Raw genomic sequence first — 6000 nt, 5'->3', positions numbered from 1 at the left:
ACTGAGTTCCTCTATTCTAACAATCATGTAGTGTGCTTCAAGACATGTTCTTTGTTTTAATATACTTCCTAAATGTACTTGATTTCATAGAGCTATCTAGAATGAGTGCTTGGTTTAAAACAAACCACCCAGTACATCATGAAGTACAGACAAAAATCAGAACAGTCGCACACATGATAGAGACCTTCAGCCATCATGAGGTTTTGGTCTGCAGTGTGTTCCATGAGTGGTAGCACATTTTCAACGAAGCATTGTGGCTTTTCTCCAGTTCCCTAAAATGTGAATATACTGACTAGTAGAGAACTTCCATGTGGAACTAAAAAATCTGGATGATATCACCAGCAGTAAAAGGTAAGGAGTTATGAGAAGATTAAAATATCTTTATGAGTTTATGGTATTTAACCTCAGTCAGTGTTTTATGGGTATCCAACCTTTTTGGTTTTTGCTTTTATCTAAGGTAGTTGGCTCAGAAATTGCAGAGTCCAAGAAATAGTTTAGCAATAAATAAATCCTGTTAAAATTCTTAGACCTCATTTACTTCATTAACTGACAACCATTCTTTATTTCCTCTTCAGCCAAAGCAGCCTGAATGCAATAAAATTCCATGCATTCTACAACTAAAAACAAATTTAAAGATAACAAAAATAAAAACAAACAAACAAAAATGAAACCAAACCAACAACAACAACAAAAAAATACAAACAAAAGGCAATGAAAAAACAACCCCCATTTTTTCCATTTTTCAGAGATTTTTGAAGAGGATAACGAACTTTCATGAAAGGACAGAAAACCCTGAAAAGACTCTCTGGGAGTCCTTTCAATTATTATCTTTTTTTCATTGATGATTTCATTAATGGAAGAATTAGCTGTGTTTGAAGGTATGCAACATTTGTTCTTTTTTTTTCCTTTTTTTTCCAGATCTGTAGAGAATGGTTTACCAAGCTCTGCTGCAAGTGACAAGTTGATCGAGCTAGGAAAAAGAACATTTCATCAAGTCTTGGCAAAATAATTTTACAGTCATTTCTACAGTACTAAATTTCTTCCAGTACGAGAGAACAACAGTTTTCCCTGCACTGAGGTAACTTATGTTTGTGTATGAGTTTCAGCATTGGTTCATTTTGATTTATACAATAATTTAATTTCCCTGTTATGAGAATAAACAAGGAAAAATATTAGATCATGGCAATGGACCTTTTGGTAGGAATGAATATAACACTTATATAGAACAAAATCACTTTTTACAAGTTCTCAAAAGAGAACTGTTTTTGTGGTTGGTTTTCTGCTTGGGTCTTTTTCCTTAGGCAGGTATCAAAAAATCAGTTAGTCTGATTATATAGAAGTCAGAATGTGTGCTTCTGAGGAATGGAAGGAATACTTATAACTACAGCACCCCTACCATCATGGTAGAAAAATCTGCTTACTTAATCAGTGTGCAAATTCTGCTGACAACTATGCTGACAGCTTTTTAAGTTGTTAACATACTTCCCAGAAGCGCATCCTGTGGTCCCAAACTGAAAGGAACTGGTCTTGAAAAAGAACATAATGAAACTGCATTATTGTTTCAAATATTACACTTAAAGTCATTTTTCCTTCTTTCCTTCATCTTTTTTCTTTCTTATCAGATTCAACCTGTTGACCTCAGAGTCCCTCCAATCACATCTATTCTACTCACACTGACATGGAAGAATTTGAAGAAACAGAAAGGTAAGAAAAACAGTCACTTGGGCATGTCTTTTTGCTGAAATCCTGGGGATATACCAAACTAAGTGACATCATGCACCAACATTTCTGAGAGGTGAAACTAAAGGTGAATGACCTGTTGATAAACTCAATCACAAGCAGTTGACAGATTTAATTATCTTGTCACCAGTTCAAGTGCTGCCTTATTGTACGTTTCACTGAAGCACAGGCTGACAGTAGCCAGAGGAACTGTGTCCCCACTTCTCCCATTCATCCATCATTAGTATTCATTCTGAGTTAAAAAAAAAATAAAAAAATGCTTCTGGCACATTTATCCAAGTTGTCAGCAGAATTCCTAACATCTCTGTTACCTTCCAGGTGTCATGACTGCTCATTTCAAGTCAAGAAGCACTCATCTCCCTTAGTCATTTTTAAAAGCAGAGCAGATTACATGCCCTGACTTTAATTTTTTCCCTCATGGCACACAAAGTAATTTCTCTTAGGCTCACAGTAGTTCTTCTTGTCTTCAATACTTATTACTAAGAGATCAGACTAAGAAGAGGAGAAAAAGAGTGTTTCTGACAGAGGCTTTGATACAAAGCCCTAAATTCTTAGATGTTCCCAGCTTCTCAAGATAAAGTACAATATCTGCACTTACTTGCTAAGCAGTAGTAGATGCACAAGCCCAGACATCAGAGATAACAAAAGCATCTAGAAGAGCTGTGAAAACAAACACCAATACAAAAACAAGGCATATTTGTTGTTGGTTCATAAAAACAGGTGGATGTTCTGTGTTGGCCAATAACGAAAAGTCCAATTACATTAAGTATCTAGGTGTAAGCAAGAACTGGAACTCGACAAACCTTCCCCTGAACCTGTTCTTTCCCACAGAAGGACATGCCACTGTGCACCAACTACACCTTCTTTAAGGTTCAAATGGTACACGACATGCATCCATAATGATGCATCAGCAATATTCTGTTATGACTAAGTAGAGAAGAAGCTATTGTTTCAAACTAAGTTACAAAAACAGAAGATAGAGCAAGAGTAGCTTGGGAACAGAGAGAAGGCTAGTTTGAAGAACTGAAATTTTTAAGTAAAACAGAGAAAAGCTGGTCAAAAAGAGAACAACTACTCCAAGTGAGGAAAAGTCTGCCACTTTCATAATTTTTATCAGTGTAATAATTGTGAAGACTTAAAATTCCATTTATTCCATATGAAATGAGCCTATTTTCTACACATACTTAATGTTAGTTTGTAGAATTTGGCTGGTGTAGCCAGAAATCCACTGAAGATTATGAAAACTATTTTTAAGATTCCAGCTGCTTATGTATGCAAGAAATTAATCCGAAGCAGAATATCCTGAGCTTCATCCTTTTGAACTAGTTTTCAGAGCCAAATGAACAGGTCTTGGAAAACACTATAGAAGCTGATTGTGCCCATTAAGTTTTTCATGGACAATGCTGCATATTCCTGAGCACAATGAACTGTTACTTTATCTATGGAGATGTTCCTCCAGAAGAGTATTCCTGTATTCTCATGTCTGAATAGAAACATGAGGACAGCATTGTGGTGCTTTCAGGGGCTGTATGACAGAAGGATAGCTGTTCTTCAACTGTACATGCTGTATCTCTGGAGCTGCAAAATCCATTCTGAATACTTTTTTTTTTTTTTTTAATAGAGTTTGTCCCATTCGAAATACATTTTTTAAAATAGTGTTTGCTTAGTCTTCATTCTTAAAATCTTGTGTTACCATTTTGCATATGTATACTAGCTATATCCAGTCACCTCATGAAACCCGTATGTATGTCATAGAAATTAAATTAAATCAAACAGAATACCTGGGCTTAAATTTCATTATTACCACAATGAAATAGAACATTGCCAGAGTTAACCCTCTGCTTAGAATACTTAGAGACATGACACAGCTCTAAAGAAAGGGAGACAGTGGTTAGGATACTTTGGAAGCCAGTCAGAGACAGTTGATGATAATCCAACCACAAAGCAATCTGTTGGGTCCGACATTAACTACCCCAACATCTAATAAATCCCAGTACCATTAAAGTACCCAACAGAAATCATGCAATAAGACTACATTTATGCTACATCTCCAGGGAGTGAACCAATGTCTGAGTGGTAGGGTGATATATAGGCCCAATTTCATTTCTCTGTATGGAGACTTGGCATTTTTTCTAGAGTAGTTTGCTTGTGGTTTGGGTTTGATACCTACTCTGTAGTCTCTATGTGGACATTCCCATGTAGTTCTTAGTTTCACAATCTGTAAGTCCACACTGGCCTGTTCACAAGTTTATCTGATACCCAAAGTAAGCTGCAATGATCTGCTTCAGTAACTTGCCCAGTATGTTTTCTATGTAGATATCTCATCGCTCTTCTTCCATAAATACAACAACAGTAATATGTGACCACAGAGTCTTGATACAGCAAAGAAGGAAGCAAATATTTAATCATTATTGTTGCCAAAGTCTTTGGTAATGGTGGTTTTTTGTTTGTTTGTTTGTTTTAATAATAAAAAGAAAAAATTCAAGTGTTGAGGCACTTTCGAATGTAATCTCTCTCTTTTTATTAGAGACCACAGTGTTAACTAGCTCTAATGATTGAGATCACATGACAAAAAATTTTGCCATTTGACCCATTTTAGAAAAACTTTCTATTGAGATCCATTACATCATTTTATGCAAGAGTAGCATTTAATAAACAAATAAAATTACTAGAATGGTCTTTTTTTTTTCTTCTAAAACAACAGTATTTAAGCTAATTCAGTATTGATAAGCTTACATCATGCCATATCACAAGTGAAAGCAGATACACACGTGTAGATTCCCTTCTCTGACACCCAATATAAAGTGGCATTACATTGAGAAAAGCAAATGCAACATTAAAACTGTAGAATCTTTTCTTTGTCAAGGATTCTGGAGAATTTCAGGGAAAGTAATATGATTTTCTTGATTCTCAGCTGACAACTGGGGTTACGAAAGAAGACAGGCCTTAGTCATGCAGTAAAGATGAACAGAATTACACTAACAAAGGTGAGTTCTAATGCTGCCCACTAGTAGAAATGAATGGATTTCTATTTCACTTGACTATATTTTTATACTTCCTTGGACTGTGAAGTAGCTTATTGTCAAGAAGCATGTTCACTGAAAACTATCCAGGGAAAGCACAAATAATACTAAAAGCAAACAACAAAGCAAAAACAACCCTAACAATAAAAAGGAGCTCTGTCCTGTTACATCTCCAGCTTAGTTCTCTTGAAAAGCAAAATTCTCATTCTTTTAGTGAAAACCACACCCTGGTTTCTGAAAGGTTGATTGCAGTCTAACTGCTTTCTGGTACATATGGTCAGCATCTGCCTTAGTAAACAATGACTAAAGAACTTTTTTAAATAAGTCTGTCCTCTTAATCTCAGTCAGTCAAATGGAGAATAACCTTACCTAACCTTATGGATATGAGAACAGTTGTAGTGCCAGGTGTTACTCTGTAAACTTCAAATGTAATCACTCTGAACAAAACTACAAAAATTTCAACTATGGTCTTAAAAAAAAAAAAAAAAAAAGATGTTATACGTGCCCTAGCATACCAAAAAGATGGTCTGTATTGAAATTAATAAAATATTGATTCCTCAATAAATTGCAGAGTTACACTGTAGGAAGCTTTTAAATAAATATATAAATAGTTTTCAATATGCCAACTCATTAAGCTTAATTTGAACAAATCTCTTTGTGTCATAGCAGTGCATCAGTGATACAGCAGCACTTATCAATTAAATTACTTCTCATTAAATTTTTTAAAAGAAATGAAAACACAAGAGTTAAAAACTTCAGTACACCTAAATAACTAAACTTAATAGATACAACTTTAAGACAGTGCATAATTTATATATATAGGGAGAAAAACAACAGGAGAATACTTCCCATTTTTAATCAAATGGTATTGAAAGAGGAGGTGAGGCTGGGTACATCCATGACAGATGAGAGGAGAGGGGGCAGATCCTCCTTTGGCATTGTATCTGAAAACAGTTTCTGCTCTAGTTTAGTTTTTAGACAGCCCTCTGTCTCCACTGACCACACAAGGATCCTGGGGAGAATTGAAGTGCTGTATAACCTTTATGGTGTTGTCCCATTATCAGACCATGGGCAATCATAGGTGAATTTCTGATTAAAGGAAAGGGAAATTCTATGTTCCCCTAAGTGGTATCAAGTGCTCAGTACTGAAGCCCAAACTCATAAAGTCCATTCTTCCTCCAGATGATAACAACATCATTTGTTTTTTATAAGCAGGTTCTTGCTGATATTTGATTTA

General features: G+C 35.3%; 1 long non-coding RNA gene across 1 annotated transcript in view; it reads right to left on the bottom strand.

Moving 5' to 3' along the window:
• Positions 1-718: 718 nt before the first annotated feature.
• Positions 719-6000, bottom strand: part of LOC140003161 (uncharacterized) — a 72050-nt gene continuing 66768 nt past the window's right edge. Inside the window, exons 7-8 of the long non-coding RNA XR_011811256.1 lie at positions 2339-2400; positions 719-970 (exon numbers count right to left, since the gene is read on the bottom strand). This is a non-coding gene — a long non-coding RNA (uncharacterized lncRNA). The remainder of the gene's footprint in view (positions 971-2338; positions 2401-6000) is intronic.

Source organism: Anas platyrhynchos, chromosome 9 (genome assembly GCF_047663525.1).
Source record: "Anas platyrhynchos isolate ZD024472 breed Pekin duck chromosome 9, IASCAAS_PekinDuck_T2T, whole genome shotgun sequence".
Lineage (NCBI taxonomy): Eukaryota > Metazoa > Chordata > Aves > Anseriformes > Anatidae > Anas > Anas platyrhynchos.
This window is presented reverse-complemented; position numbering and strand designations above follow the sequence as displayed.